The sequence below is a fragment of the Melopsittacus undulatus genome, chromosome 2, assembly GCF_012275295.1.
Source record: "Melopsittacus undulatus isolate bMelUnd1 chromosome 2, bMelUnd1.mat.Z, whole genome shotgun sequence".
NCBI classification, from domain to species: domain Eukaryota; kingdom Metazoa; phylum Chordata; class Aves; order Psittaciformes; family Psittaculidae; genus Melopsittacus; species Melopsittacus undulatus.
Window position 1 is genome coordinate 111,533,541 of NC_047528.1, and position 15,067 is coordinate 111,548,607.

The window sequence follows — 15,067 nt, forward strand, 5'->3', positions numbered from 1 at the left end:
TGGTATCATAAAGTACAATAAAGTACTCCTAGAATAAATTTATTTTGCTTCCAAAATCCACTGATTCTACAGCCCAGAGCAGAAAAGAGCAACAGATTACAGTGAAGAGATTATTCAGGAGGGGAACATCCGTTTTGTGGGATACAGACCCACACCAGCAAGCTTTGGTCTCTGCTTACACATAACTCTCAGATTAGAGACATCAGAGCAGGCTTGTCAACATGAGGACTTCTGGCTACACAAGACTCCATTCATTTGCACTGCAACACATTGCAGCAGCTCATCTGTTTTCCCTATTCGTGGTTCAATTTATGCAGATGTGAACGCCACTAGTGGGGTCAACAGGGTAGCTGTTCCCAGATAATATTCACCTAGAATTCTTACAGTCTTTATTGTTTCACCATTAGTCATCAACAACTTCATTTTACAGCATGCCCTCCATGCAGCCAGCACCTCCCAGCTCAACAGAATGAAACTCATTGAACAGAAGGAAAGAACAAGTGTCTCAAAAGGAGCAAGATCAGGTGGCTCATTTAAAAAAGACAGGCTTAGGATAAGGGGTTTTTTCCAGTAAATTTTATGCAAGGTTGAAGAAAATTATATGCAAAGAGAGAAAGGATGAAGATTGTTATTCAGAGAGATGTAAAAGGAGGCAATACTAAAATATTTGTGAACATCCTGAGCCCAGTCATATCTCAATGTACATGTTCTCTTCAGAAATGGCACTGCAGATCTTCTGAACAGTCCTTAGTACGCAATGCACACCAGAGTCATTGAATACTAATCAATAAATATTCATAGACAACTAATGAACAGGCTAAAAAATGAAGCTTCTTGTAGTGAACTTAGGCTTGCTGATATAGGCACGGGTATAATGTCACATGGCATCAATGATCCATCAAATAGCATAGGAAATTAGGAGTAGATACTCAAAAAGACATTCTCAAAGAAACCAGAGGCTAAAATTCAGTCACGCAAGCTTGTTATCTAACAACTTAGAATAATGAACAAATTAGTACAAAAATCAGTCTGCTCTCAGATAACTTACTGGACAGAAGGGTGAGAATACATTTTGATAACGCACTGTTGCCTGCAGACAGTTCACTCTTATAGATCGAGTGGACTGACAGTAACTGGGAGTAGCTGATAGAAAGAGGGAGAATGATGAGCAGTGGAGAATAGAACATGAACGGTAAAACACACAATCCCCCCTTTGCAGGAAAAGGAAATGAGGGGAACAAAACCTTCTGCTTACACTGCTTGAGACCCTCCCCACTTTTGTCAGGTTGCAGCAGATTTGGCCCCCATTGTGCAAAACCTTAGAGCACAGCTACCTAAGAAGAACAACACCGGGTATAATGAACAACAAGCCAAAAGCACAACCTTCACCTCTTTCTCCTCCTGATCACTGTAAGACACCAAACTTTCTTCCTGCTAAGCTCTTCTGCCTTTTAGATAGCTCCACCTGTCAGTCACTCAAGACACTTGGTCTAGTTTGTCTTAAAGCAGCTCAACAATAGGGAAATTGAAGAGCAGCTTAGCCAGCTCTGCAAGGGAGATTACTTAAAAGGTTAATTACTGAATAAAACAGGAATAGGAAATTGAGGGAGCAATGAGAATGGGGACAGAGGAGGAAGGAAAGGAGCAAATGACTTTCAGCTGCTAAATCTGGCTTTCCAAATCCCTCAAGTCCTTTGCAATTTAGGCTGAACAAGGAAGGGACAGGAGGGGGATGGGCTGTGTTGTTCAATTGCATGTTTGATAAAACCTCAATCATGTTACTCTCCTAATCCTGTGTCATTAGGAGCAAAATGGTACATTGGGAGGCCATTTAGATATGAACGCCTGCAACCTCACCATCCGACCTGCTGACTTCTTTCTTCCTTCTGCTCTCTCTTTTTGTTGCTGAAGCCAATTATATTTAGAGATGTGATTTTTTTTGGCTAGGCACTTGGCCTCCAGCACCAGGGGTCCCAAAATGGCCTGGTTGGAGGTTTTTCTGGCCATTATTATGATTTTTTTGGTGTAAAGGTCATCATTACTATAATAAATGGGAATGAATCTGTCTATTCGGACCTTTTTAGAAAGAAAAACAAACTCAAAAACAAAACAAAGACATACATTTTCTCTGGTGCCTCCAATTCCCATTCTCACTGGAGCAGGAGGAGACTGGCTGCTGACTTCAATGGGAGAGGAGGATTTGAACCCAACTGGAGAGTTTTACAATACTAAAACAAAAGCTTCAGAAAGCAGCCAAGTAAGTTTAAATGTAAAGCTGGTATCTCTTTGCTTAGGAAACAAAACTAAAAGGAGCAATTGTCTGTATAATCCTTCCATCATCCTTAGCCTTATATCAAACCCAGGACTGGCCCTGAGCACAACTCACACATGACAGAAAACCCTGGGTCAACAGCATGCAATGCCAAATGGAAAAGCCTAGCATGCAGACCAGAGTGCAACAGCACTGCCCCTTTTTTCACCTTCTCAGTACTCCTAAGTACCCCAAATCCGTGCCTGTGTCAGTAGTTCATCAGAGACAGCTGCATTTCAATGACATGAAACAATCCATACATCGTTTATGTCGCTTGGTCTTTCTCTGTTAAGAGATCAATACCGGAATCTCTTTTCATTATATTATAATGCATGATGTGTGCAGTCACTGTCTTAAAGTTCCTTGCCAGCACATGACAATAAGCCCTGCTTTTGTCCTCTAGACACAGTTGTGTAAGGGCATTATGAGAGTTCAAGGGCAATCAAGTTAGTATTTCATTTACAGAAGCACCAAAGTGAAGCAGGTCAATAAACTCTTTCTCAGCACTAGCTTTGCAGCCTGGTTTTGATACCATTGGGGGGAAAAATAATAAACAGAGCATGTTTGGAACCTCCACAACTTTCCAGAGATGCATAATGTTCAACAGCCTCCTGAACATGAAAAATGTACCTTACTGCTTATTAAAACTTAGGCAAATCATGAGGTGAAGGAGGTAATGAATAACCTTGAGGGAGAGACACTTGGCAAGAGTATGCCCCAAAGCAGCACGGGCAAAAGAATCTTGACTTTGGGAATTTCACTTAATTTGATTTATTGCCAATTAACATAAACTTTTATTTACCGATTCAGGCATTGGAAAGCAGAGATGACAAACAATTAAACAAACACTTAAGTAAACCTTTTTTCTTCCCAGTTCCCCAGACTCCACTACAATCCAATGCATCTTCCTCCACAAATGCCAGCCAGTCTCTCATTCCCTTGTCTTGGACACACTCCCTGCAAGCCCCTAAGGTGAAGTGATAGCTCAGGAAACTGGACTGGTACAGAATGTTTTCTTGGTGCTGCTTATTGTTGCTTACCATTTTCTTTCTCTTTTCCTTCCTTCCTTTTTGCTTGCTTCCTCTTTTCCAGGCCAGGTCCCCCACAGGCTGCAGTCCCTTTGGGTATCCTTGCTCCAGTGTGCATGCATGCATGGGCTGCAGCACCTCCCCTGCCAAAGCACCCCCTCCAGCACAATGTGACTCCTTCCAACAACCATCTTCAGCCTTAGTCCTATCCCAGACTGTCCCCTTCCATGTGCTGTCTCCTATATCTGCTTGTGTCCACTCTCATTCATCCTCACATCTCCTCCCATGTCTGCTTTGTTTTACAGCCTCATATTCCCACATATCCCCCACAGAGAAGCTGGGACACCTCTCACTGACCACCTTCCACTTGGGGATAAACCTCCATCAAGGATTATGCTGGAGTTGGCAGGAAGCTTGCCCTCAGTTACCCAGGCTGTTGCTGTCTACCTTCACAGTGTTACCCACTTTTATGATGGTCACTCCAGCACTTTGCATCAGCACAAAATGCCATTTTAGGAGAGCAAAACCGAAGAGGTATGCTGCACTAGGAGTGACCAGATTTTTTCCACACCAGGTTCTCCGCTCACTGTAGCCACTTCATGATAAAGCAGTAGAACGATCTTTTCACATATTTGGGTGATGCTCAATCTGCCTCCTTATTTATCCTTCCTCCTTACCAAATATTCAGGCTCCAAGTATAGCAGATGGCCATACCCTTCAGCACAGCTTCCCTGAGTAAAAGTCCACCTCCCCAAACTTAAGCTCTTTTAATTGCATTGTCCATGAGCGATTGCTTATCTAGTTAAGTGCTATTCCGATGCACTCTCAGACATTCACTGCTTCAGAAACACATCTCTTCCTAATAATATAGCTGGCTACATTGTCTTATTTGACACTAAAAACTTGAGATGATTGATGGCAGTTTAAATTCTGAATAGACAAAAATTATAGAGCAGCTTTATAATCTTTTGCATTAGTGCCCTGGGGAAATGGCTGAAGTCTTTATTACATTCGAAGGACAGCATGACTGATACTAAACCTCTACCCTCCCAGCCAGACCAGCCTTCCATGAAGGTCTCAGGCAGCCTGGTCAGGAGTCTACCTACAAGACTGGCTTTGAGGGCCTGGTGTTTGATCATTAGGCATCATGCTTTTTATCTTACCCAACTACCTCTTTGCAGGATTTCTAACTTCTTTGCAACTAAGTCAGGATCAAAGGAACTAGAAAAAAGAAGGATGATGAAGGGAAATGAACAGAGAGAAACTTCCCTTTACCTCAGGTATAAACAGCCATCCTGATGAGAAGTAACACAGTGATTGCTTCCTGGACACACCAATATTATACAGAAGAGCTGAGAAGCTATATCCTAACAGGTACAGAAGAGTAATTCAAGAACCTGCTCAAGAGTAAGAGCAAATATACTGGCAGCCTTAAAGGATAGGTTCAGGGAGGACTGGGCTTTTATAACATCTCTGGAAAGAGTGACATTCATCACTTTGAGAATAATAGTGCTTATTTCAATATCAAAATGAAGACAGTAGGAACTCACACTCCCTCAATCCCAAATCTCTCTTCCCATTTTGAAAAAGAAGTCCAGGTAAGAGTTCTTTTTATTAAAAGAGAGGGGGGGGAAAGGCGTAGAGTAAAATGATACTCTCATCAGGAGAAACAGAAGTGACAGTGAAGCCTCAAAACCTCTCAAGTAGCTCATCACTTTAATAACAGCACAGATGACCACAAGGAGTCCACATGAGTGTAGGATACAGGAACGGAGACATGGACACCAAACTGGAAGCCTCATTAAATCTGTTGGTAGAGGAGAGTCCCCCACTGTTCCTTCCCCTTAACTCATGGTCCTTTACCAGAAGCCACCATTTGTCTCAGCCCTCAAGCCCCTCAATTCTTATGGCAATAACCATCTCTACAGAAGGTAATTCTCCTTTTACACACAATGCACAACAGTTAGTGAGGAAAGAAACCTACATGGGAAGAAGATGTATGTAAAACAGTGTTTCTGTCTATTGCCACCCTTCAGTGAGTATCATGGTTGTATCAACTCCTTTTCCTGTCCTCCACTGCTTGCGTATCAAGCCTGTTTTTATTAATTCACACAATCTCTCTTTAGGCTGTGTTTCTACCAACAGAAAGAGAGGAAACAATTGCTCTAGTCTTTTATGAATACTGCAACCCTCCTTCCTAGGGCCAAGCCCATCCCAGGACAGAGGTATCAAGAAAACTGCATCATAAATGCAAGCCTTTATGCTAAGCTCACTAAAGGAGCCAGCAATTCAGGCAGAACAGCAATTCAGTAAAGTGATGTTGAGAAGAAAACACAGGAATCAATTCTATATCAGACCTGCTGCACTGGTACAACCATACACAGCTTCTCCAGCTCGGAGCAGCAGTAACTGATGGCATCAGGTGAGGTCAGTACTCATGGTCCCTGTTCCTCACAGCCTGGATAATGATGTCACAAGAAGGACTTCTCTGCTAGCCTGTAGGCAGTGTTCAGCTGGGGAAGAGTAAACCATGGCTTCATCACTGCAGGCTGCATGAAGTAACCTTCTGAAAGCAGCAACACCAACAGCAGAGCAATACAAAATATACCACCTGCCTACACAGTTTTCAGCAAGCTTGACAGGGAGAGGAACATTTTTCCTCCCACATCCAGAGGAAAATATCATCTCCTTTTCTGTCATTATCCATCTTTTGTGTCTTGCCTTTTAATTAGCCTGTAAATGTTTTGGAAGAGAGAACCACCATTCTGATGTGTCTTGGTTAATGGCAAGGCCACCTTAATGTTGCTGAGATAAGAGCCATCATCAGCCAGCCGCAGTTCAGCAGCTCTGAAGTTACTTGTTTTTGCTGGACTGCAGCTCCTTTGTCTTTGCAGGCAGGCTGTGTGCTTTCCACATGTGTATCCACAGGTGCTGGGACTCAGAGAGTGGCTCTATACACCATAATGTCATTCCCTACCCCAACTGGCAGCTCCCCTAACCCCAGTGCATACCTCTCCCCTTCTCCCCTCTATCTCAGCTCCCGATAAGTTGCATGCTCGTGATTAAGTCCCTTTTAATAAATGACTCCTATTAAACTGGATTCCTCTGTCACTGGGAGAGACATAAAATTAAAAACTGTCTGTCTTTAATCATGCCAGGCTTCATCTCCGTCTCTCAGGCTCCATTTATCAATAATTAATATAAGGAAGACTGAAATCCATTTCAATTTCAAAGACCCAAATGTTACATTTTTTAATAAAAAGGAAAGAAAAGAAAGAAAGAAATCACGATCACTCCCAGAAACAGACAGCCAGACTCTCACAGAGGAAAAGAGAATCTGGCAGTGCTGCAGCAGCCTCCAAAAAGGGAGAAGGGCTTAGATATGACAAACAGCTCTCCTCCTGGCTTTGTAACTGGAGGTTTTTCCTCTTCAATACTCCCGCATTGAGGAAGAGCCCCAGTGGTTCCAAGGCCTACAGAGATCTGCACTGCTGCTTGTGGCCTTATTTCTCTTGGTTTTACTGGGTCCCCAGAGCTATGACAAACCAGCACCCTGTGCTATTTGGTCTGCTATCTTCTATTTAAAACCTGCCAGATCTCAGATGCTCCAAGGTAAGTCACAACCAGCCCTTTCCTAAGCAGGGGCAACATATAGCAGAATTTACAGGGATGAGCAAGGACAAAGGGAGCAAAACCAAACCGATTTTATTTATGTTACTCTATAAAGAACTAGAATTGACATTAAAACCCTTCCTTTATTCACGTGGTGCTGTTGTTTAGCTTTTTATCACTACGCCACACCCAGCATTTCAGCAGCAGATCCTACTTTTATTGCATAGGAAGTACAAGAATTCCAACACAAAAACATTGACAAATGCCTCCAAATGTTTTCTTTGGCTTTCATCCTTGAGAATGGGAGGTTTTTATGGGAAGGTACTTGGAAGAACAAAGCTGTTGGGCATATCTACCTGTGAAGCGAAGAGCAGTCACAGCTTGGGTCAGTATCCCTGTGTGTTTAGGTATTCCACACAGCATACCTGATCACAGTGAGCTTGCCTTGGGCTTTACTGTGGCCAGCTTTAGACCAGGCTGGGGATGCCTCTGAAGACATCATACATAGTATGGTCCTGTACCAGGAGTAACTTGAGGAAACCCCCCTGTCATAATGATGAGGCTGTGCTCTAAATCACATGCCCTGCAAGGGCTGTCTAGCTCAACTCCCACCACACTGAAGATGTCCATATAGATTCTGGGCAGTTCAGTGCGCAAGACAAGCTGACACCTTCAAGAATAGTAACACAGACCTGTCATGCAAATACATCTGACATGAGCTCAAGCCACATTGCATGGATGTACTGCCTTAGCAGACTGGACAGCTGGGCCAGCCACACACCTGCCAACCATTACCTAGGTAAATACTTAAGCAAAAGTGAAATACAACACAAAATGCAGGAGTTGTCCTTTCAGGGGAATCCTACACGTGAACTAAAGAAGCTTTCCAAACCTCAGTTACTGGTCAACACCCAAATGATACTGAGCAGATAAACACACAGCATCACACTAGGAATAAAAGTGAACCTCTGAACTGTGTACTGTCATGTATAGCTCTGAAGTCAGGCAATTTACAGCACACTTTAGCAGCAGCATGCCCAGCCCAACACCTCCCAGACCTCAGCAGCTACCCAAACTGGCAGTCTCTGTGGATCTCAGCACAACCACTTTCCTGCAGCTCAGCCATCACTGCCATGGAACAGCATAGTTGCACTCAACTAAACCCTGCTGCTAGGGGTAGCAACAATTAGGACCTAACCCTCTGATTAACAACCCTATGCAGGGGAACACAATAAGCAGCCTGGTGTAACACCATCAGTCATTACTCAGTAATTACTACACAGGGACAGAAAGGCACCACTCCCCCCACCCAGGTTACAGTGGAGAAATATTATTCAATAGGTTTTAATTACTGCAGAACCACATGGTAACAAATTATGACCTGCCCACTGGTATAAAAGTGGTCCTATCACTCATTGCTCATTCCCTGACAGTTAATAAGGGAACCTTTTGGCAATCCCATGGCGACTATGGCACATTGTGGCCATAGGGATTTTTATCCCAGCATATGGTGCATTTTCAGTATTGTTGGGGGGTTCCAGCATGGAAGGATTACAAAGAAACACTTGCTGAACTACTGTTATCTTCGAAATAAGCTCACTGTTCCGTGCCACTGAATTGTGGCAACATTGTGGTAATGCTTTCACGGAAACATAAGACATGAGGGGCATAATTGCACCTCTGCCCTGCAGATCTTGTGGCACTTGTAATTATATCCCATTACTAAGGAACACAGCAATTTTGAACCTATTACCCACAGGTATCGTTTATTTCAGAGTTAAATTTATTACTTCAATGCCAGCCTCCCTCATGGTTCTCCTTTATGCATTCAAGCTTCCCTAGTAACAAACACTGAAAACAGATTGAATTGAGAAAGACAGGATATAGGGACAATAGATGGGAACAGAAGATGCAGATGCCTTTCTGGCCCTTGCTCTACCCTGTGCATCACTTCTTACTAAGCCCAGGGAGATTTACTTAAAGGAGGAGCATCATTATTGCAGAAGGGGAGCAACCCTTCTGCAAGCTTAGAGAGGCTGCAAAATGAAGCTGCTCCCAGGGCCACCGCTCTCTGTGGTGGGACTGCAGTGCTGGCTCTCAGCCCATAAGGACATAGCAGTTGTCACAGCTATGCACAATTCCCAGGCTGCTGTGCTTTTGCAAGCCTGGCCTCCAAGAGCCTCTCTGCCTTCTAACAACTTGGTCTGCAAAATTAGGGGAAGAGCAGAGGCGTGCTCTAGCTCACACAGCTGATTCCGATACAAAGGGCTGCCAACTGGTCTGTAACTATATAAGACGAGATAGAAAAATAAAGCCTGTTTTACTCCTGGCTATTCAACTCCCAACAAGAGGGGAGGCACAGGAGAAAGGAAGAAATTGGTATTTTCACCAAACTACATCAACAGTTTAAAAGGAAACAAGGAGTCAAGAAAATAGACCTTTGCTGAACGCCGTGTGCCATATCATCAGCAGCAGAAAAGATGCACAGCCAGTTCTGCTCCCAGAGATGCTCACGTTGTTCGTCACCACCGAGCTCCTCAAGTTTTCTGCATACAAACCAGCATGGTCTCTGACTACAGCTACTTATGACAGCTTTCAATAGCTTCTGAAAGGATATTCCAGCATTCAGGTACTGCACCTTTACTACTACTGATATCCACTTACTCCACAGAGCTGAGACTGGGAAGAGCCTGGTACCCCTTATCTGCTTTGGGAATCCCTGGTTTGCCCAGAGGGGAAGGATTTACTAGAGAATGCTGAAATGTACTAGCTCAGTCCTGTGTTGAGGGCAGGACAAGGCTGAAAGAGAGGAGGACATGGCAGCAGAAGGCAGCCAGGACCACAGGGTTTATCTCCCCTCCAGGTAACTGCAGTGAGAACATGGGTGCAAACACCGAGCATCCTAGATTCTGCACACAGTTTAGCTAATGGCAGCAGGTCTCCATTTTTGGGAGATCAAAAAATATCAAATACTGAAAAGGCTAGAAAGAGTAGATACAGATATTACAGATATGTGCCCCATTTCCTGCACTATCTGTGCAATGAACAAGTCATCTCCCTCAGGTAACAAAAGGTGCTCCAGCTCCTGAAGAGAACCTCTCTGCTGTTCAAACACAGTGCACTGTTACAGTAAGTCAAGCTCTAGGAGCGGCACAAAAAGATAACACTGGAACATGAAGACAAGACCTGAAGTGAGTTGTTATGGAAACCAGATTCTCACAAGCTCACACCACCAAATGAGGCCTCTCCACTTAATTTGTTTTGTCAAAAAGCCCGAGATACACAGGAGTTGCTAATGACCACAGCTCTGCCTCACCTTGCATTCATTCGTGTGCATTGCTGCTGTTTTCTCCCCTTTTTCTCTAACCTGGCCAAACCTCAGTGGTGGGAAGGGGCTTGGGACTCTTAACAGTGCCACAGGACAGAACAGGCAGGTCCCTTTGGCACTTCTTGCTTAGAAGAGCTGGCACTGGCAGTAGCAGTTTTTAATCAAGTTACTTCACCTGAGCAATGTAGTGCACTGGGTTCTTTAATCTGACTTCAAATTGCCTTTCCAGCAGCACATAGCTCTCCTATAGTTGATATTTGCTACTATTGCCACATATTACAGTGACTATACACTAAATTGGATGTTAGTGAAACAAAAACTCTGTACAGCAGTGTACTGATAACAGTGCTGGGCGAACATCATTTTCCCACAGAAGCTAAGCAGGGAGCTGGCTATGACAGACTGCTTAAGCAGCAGAAGAAACACTGCCTTTTGCATCCTTGCTAAATTCCAGTTACATTGGTGGAAGAAGTTGGGGCAGACATCACATTTCCTGCAGGGATGCTCTGCTTCCTATTGCCCAGTGCTATCAAGATCAGCAAAACTAAGGTTCCAGGGCTTCCCATGCAAGCTCCTGCTCTTTGAATCCTGACATGGGATTAAGATTTCTTCACCCAGGCTGTCAAAATGCTTGGAGCTGACTCATGAAATACTGCACAAATATTGTACCAGTTATCAGGGCTGAACTGATACCCATCTTGTGCCTGGATCTTTCTTCCAGAGAGACTCCAGCCTATCCACCCTGCACTTCAGGACCTGTCACAAGCATATCACTGAGGTTCAGAAACTTCCAGACCTGCATCTTGGGACTTGGCTTATGATTTAACCCAGCATCATCCAGACTCCCTTGCTCATTCCCCTGAGCACCTTTATGCTCTTCCTACTTCCACAGCTCCACCATCAGGCTATATCAGGTGTAGAAAGGTACACAACTACATGGAGAGGACATAAAAGTGCTCAAAAACATGCTTGGTGTCACCAAGAAACCAAAGTCAGGAGGGATAGTCTAGGATGTGTTCTGCACTGTCCTAACCTATGTCTTCAGGAAGGAAGAAGAAATAAGCAGCAGTAACAGGTCTTTTGTTAGCACTGTGGCCCCTGTTACTGCCACATGCTGTCTGGCTTGCAGGGCAATAGCAGCAACATCTGCTACAGCTAAGAATGCAAATCAGTTTCTCTGCTGTTTTCAGTCACTCATAACTTGCCAAAAACGTTCATCTTCAGAGCTGAAATTTTCTAGACTTGGCCAGTATCCAGTGGTGATTATTTTCTGAAAGAACATGGCAAAAGTGACTTACCCACAGCAGAGAGCTCAGAATGGCATTCATCGCTCTTATTCAAAAGGCCTGACAGCAGAATTAAGCAGCTTTTAACTCCACAAAGTTTAGGTCTGACTGTTAAAAAGCCAGAAGCATCTGCCCAGGGATTTCAAATGTGCACCTTCTAGCAGGTGTTCGTACACATAGTGACAAGGGCTTTGAATTAGCGCTAAGCTTCAAGGATCCACTAAGATGAAGTTTGGGCAGGAAGGAAGGAAGGAAGGGCTAATGATCCTGTAACCAACTGCTATCTGTCATTTTTGCCAACTAAATTAAATAGCACAGGCAGGCAGTGTAAGAACTTAGGAAAACTTCAACTAATGTGACTACAAGTTTCAGTAATGGCTCTATAAGACCTTTCCTCTAAAGGCACTACTTCCTGGGCAGCCAAGCAGATCCAAAGAAGGAAGACTTGCTCCCTACTTCTGTCCTCACCCATGATTTTAGCTGTGCAGCTCTGCTCCCTTCCTTGCATCAGCTCCAGTGCTTACCAGACCCATCTTTCATCCAGTGAGTGTGGCTCAGCAACCAACCTGAAAACCAGGTACTTTCATCTGCTGGGTTATGGCTTGAATGAACTGGAGAAGGGTCCTGCTGAGCACCAGAGCAGGAACATGCACCTAAAAGAGGCACACTCTCAATCTACTGGTGGTAGCAAACTATTAGACTGCTTCTCCTGCCTGAAGCATCTTCATGTCTCTGTAAGCCAGGAATCTGTAAAGCACTCAAGCTCCACTGCAGGGAAAATCCAGCCTTGACATACAAGAGCACAAATGTCTCTCTAGTAACCAGCGTTAGAAAGACAAGTCTTTTCTTTGATGGGTCTTACTCACAGTATGTAAACATCTCTGCAAGAAAAAGATGATATAAGAGCACTACAGAAAAAGTTCAAATGCTGTGGCATTTGGAAGCTGCAGGTGAAGCTTCCAGGCTCTGAGATGTGAACACAGAGCCTCTTTACACTTAGTGTTCACTGTCATGAGTGACTGCTCTGTCAGTGGTATTCCTTTGGTATCTGGAATTAAAACCAAAAGAACTGGTTTTAATTAAGTCACAGGAATAAATAGGTTTTCATCCTGGAAGACAGAAGAGGTGGGAAAGGGATGCATGCTGATGGTTTTGCTAACTTTCCTTGCCTAACATTGCTAGCTCTACACTTTGAAACAAGCTACTTACTAATTGCAGACAACGCATTCAAGAGGTTGCAGAAAGAACAGGATGGGTGAGCAATGGCTACTGTTTGACCTGAATGCTCTTTCAACAAGTCCTGCAATTCCTTCTATATGGTGCAGAAGGTTTTATGGGTCTAAACCACAAGACAAAACATAACACAGCTAATGAAGAAGCTATAGCATAGATACTGTACGCCTAAGAGTCTTTACTGAACCAAAACTTTACTCCCATTCTATAGTGCTCAAACCATACTTACAAAGGTAATGATCCCCATACATAAGAACCAAGTTAGCCATCTTTCCAAGGTAACTTTCTACTTGACAAATACACAGAAAAGGGGGAAAGGCTGATAAATGCACCCTGTGCTATTGAGTATAACTCAACAGGTTTGAGACTAGACAGTGGAAGGCAGGCCAGCCACTGTCACAGGGATGTTCTATACACACTGTTGCAATGATTCTTGATGTGCATCTCAGCTAGATTACAGCCTGCAGTGGCATCTGCCTAAACAGAAACTGTACACCATAGCATTAATCTGGCACTCCAGGGTGCCCAGAGCCCATGCTGCACAGCACCCCAAGACCAAGCAGGGAGTACATCTTGCATTTTAGTGAATCACTGACAAGTGCTACAGTCCTTTCTGTTACCAAGTTACTGGCAAACAGTAGCATTACTCAGCACAGCAGAGGAGCCCTCTGAGACTTGTCACCTTGCTTTAGAAGGCTGCTCTGTAACACTCTTCAAAACTACACATTAGGAAACCTAGGTCAGCTCTTGCAGAGGCTCTAAGCTTGGCTATTGGTGTTGAAGGCAGCCTACATACAGCTGGAGATGTATGGCACCTGATCCAGCAAATCTGCCTGTTTTCTGTGCACACAGGTACCTGTGACAACGTAAAGCCTTTGCTGACTTCCACTGCTTTCCCACATGGAGCAATAGGAAGATCATTACCTTGTTTTGCATAATGGCTTGATTCAGACAATCCCCAGAGTGCTTGCAGTAATCTAAATCAGTTGCAATGAGGAATTTGACTGATATTAATTTTGTAGAAGTTAGATTTGCAGAGGCAAGTACAGTCAGAAAATGTCAATGTAACATCTCTCCTCATACCCAGTTTTCTGTGCATACACATTTTGATGCAGCTCTGCAACACACTTTTTACAGCCTACCCCCCTGGCCCTACCACATTCAGTCCACAGGATGGCTGGGACTTGCTGAATGAGCAGCTATTCAGTATTTCTTTCTCCTTTGATTATTCATTGTGAGGCCTTACATCTTATTTATCATACACTAAGTCCCTCATTGAACAAGGCAGAAATCCTGCAATAAGAACAGCCTGTGAGCATTTAAAGACCACATTATAATTCTGGTATTTCCTGACTTGTGTGCATTTCATTTCACTATTACTTTAATCCGCATCTTTTGTGTTGAATTTCATTGCCTCTTTAAAGAAAGAAAAGTGGATAAACAAAGAAATTCCTTCATGAGCAACACGTTGACAGACAGCAATAGAGCATTTGTCTTTTATAAATGTGCAATTTAGAGCTGTGGAAATAATTGATTTTTTGGTTTGCTAGCAAATCAAAATAGAAGTTATTTTGGGGCTGCCCTAAAAGGCATAGAAAAAAACTCTCGCCTAAGTTAAAAAGCAAAAGGGATCAGATGAAGCCCCCAAACTAATTTGTTTGGATGAACTGAAGTGTTGCATTGGGAATAGATTATTTTGCTTTAGGATTTCTAATGCTTTCAAAGCTAAAGTTTCCATTCCTTTGATTTTTTTAAATAAGCCCCCAAAATTTAACTCAGATCATCTTTTTACTTCCTTGAAGTTCTTTCACTTTTCTTCTCCATGGCCACCCCTGAGGATCTTGTCACTATTTCAACTTGAGTTTGTGATCATTTTAAGTGACTTTGTATTTTTACAGAGAGCTGTTCAGAAAAAGGGAGAAGGGAGGGTTGGGTTGCCCACCTCCTGCTTTAAAGCAATTGAATGGGCTAAAACCCCTACTGCTTCTGCTCTCACCTCGTCATTATTAAGGGCATGAGTGTGGCTACACCTCACACTGAGTTAATAGCCTAAAGGCCACGTAATGCAATGAATTCATGTGATTACACAGTGGGGTGGGGGGCAGACAAACCCACAGGGTTCAGCCCCATTCTGACTGTGCGCGGTTGGTGGCTCTCTTGCAGGAATCAGGACCAGAGGTACACAATCACTCAGCAAAATAAGATTCTTTATGTTGCCATAACCCATTAGCCACAGCTAAGGTCCTGTTGTGCCAACCACACCACACAC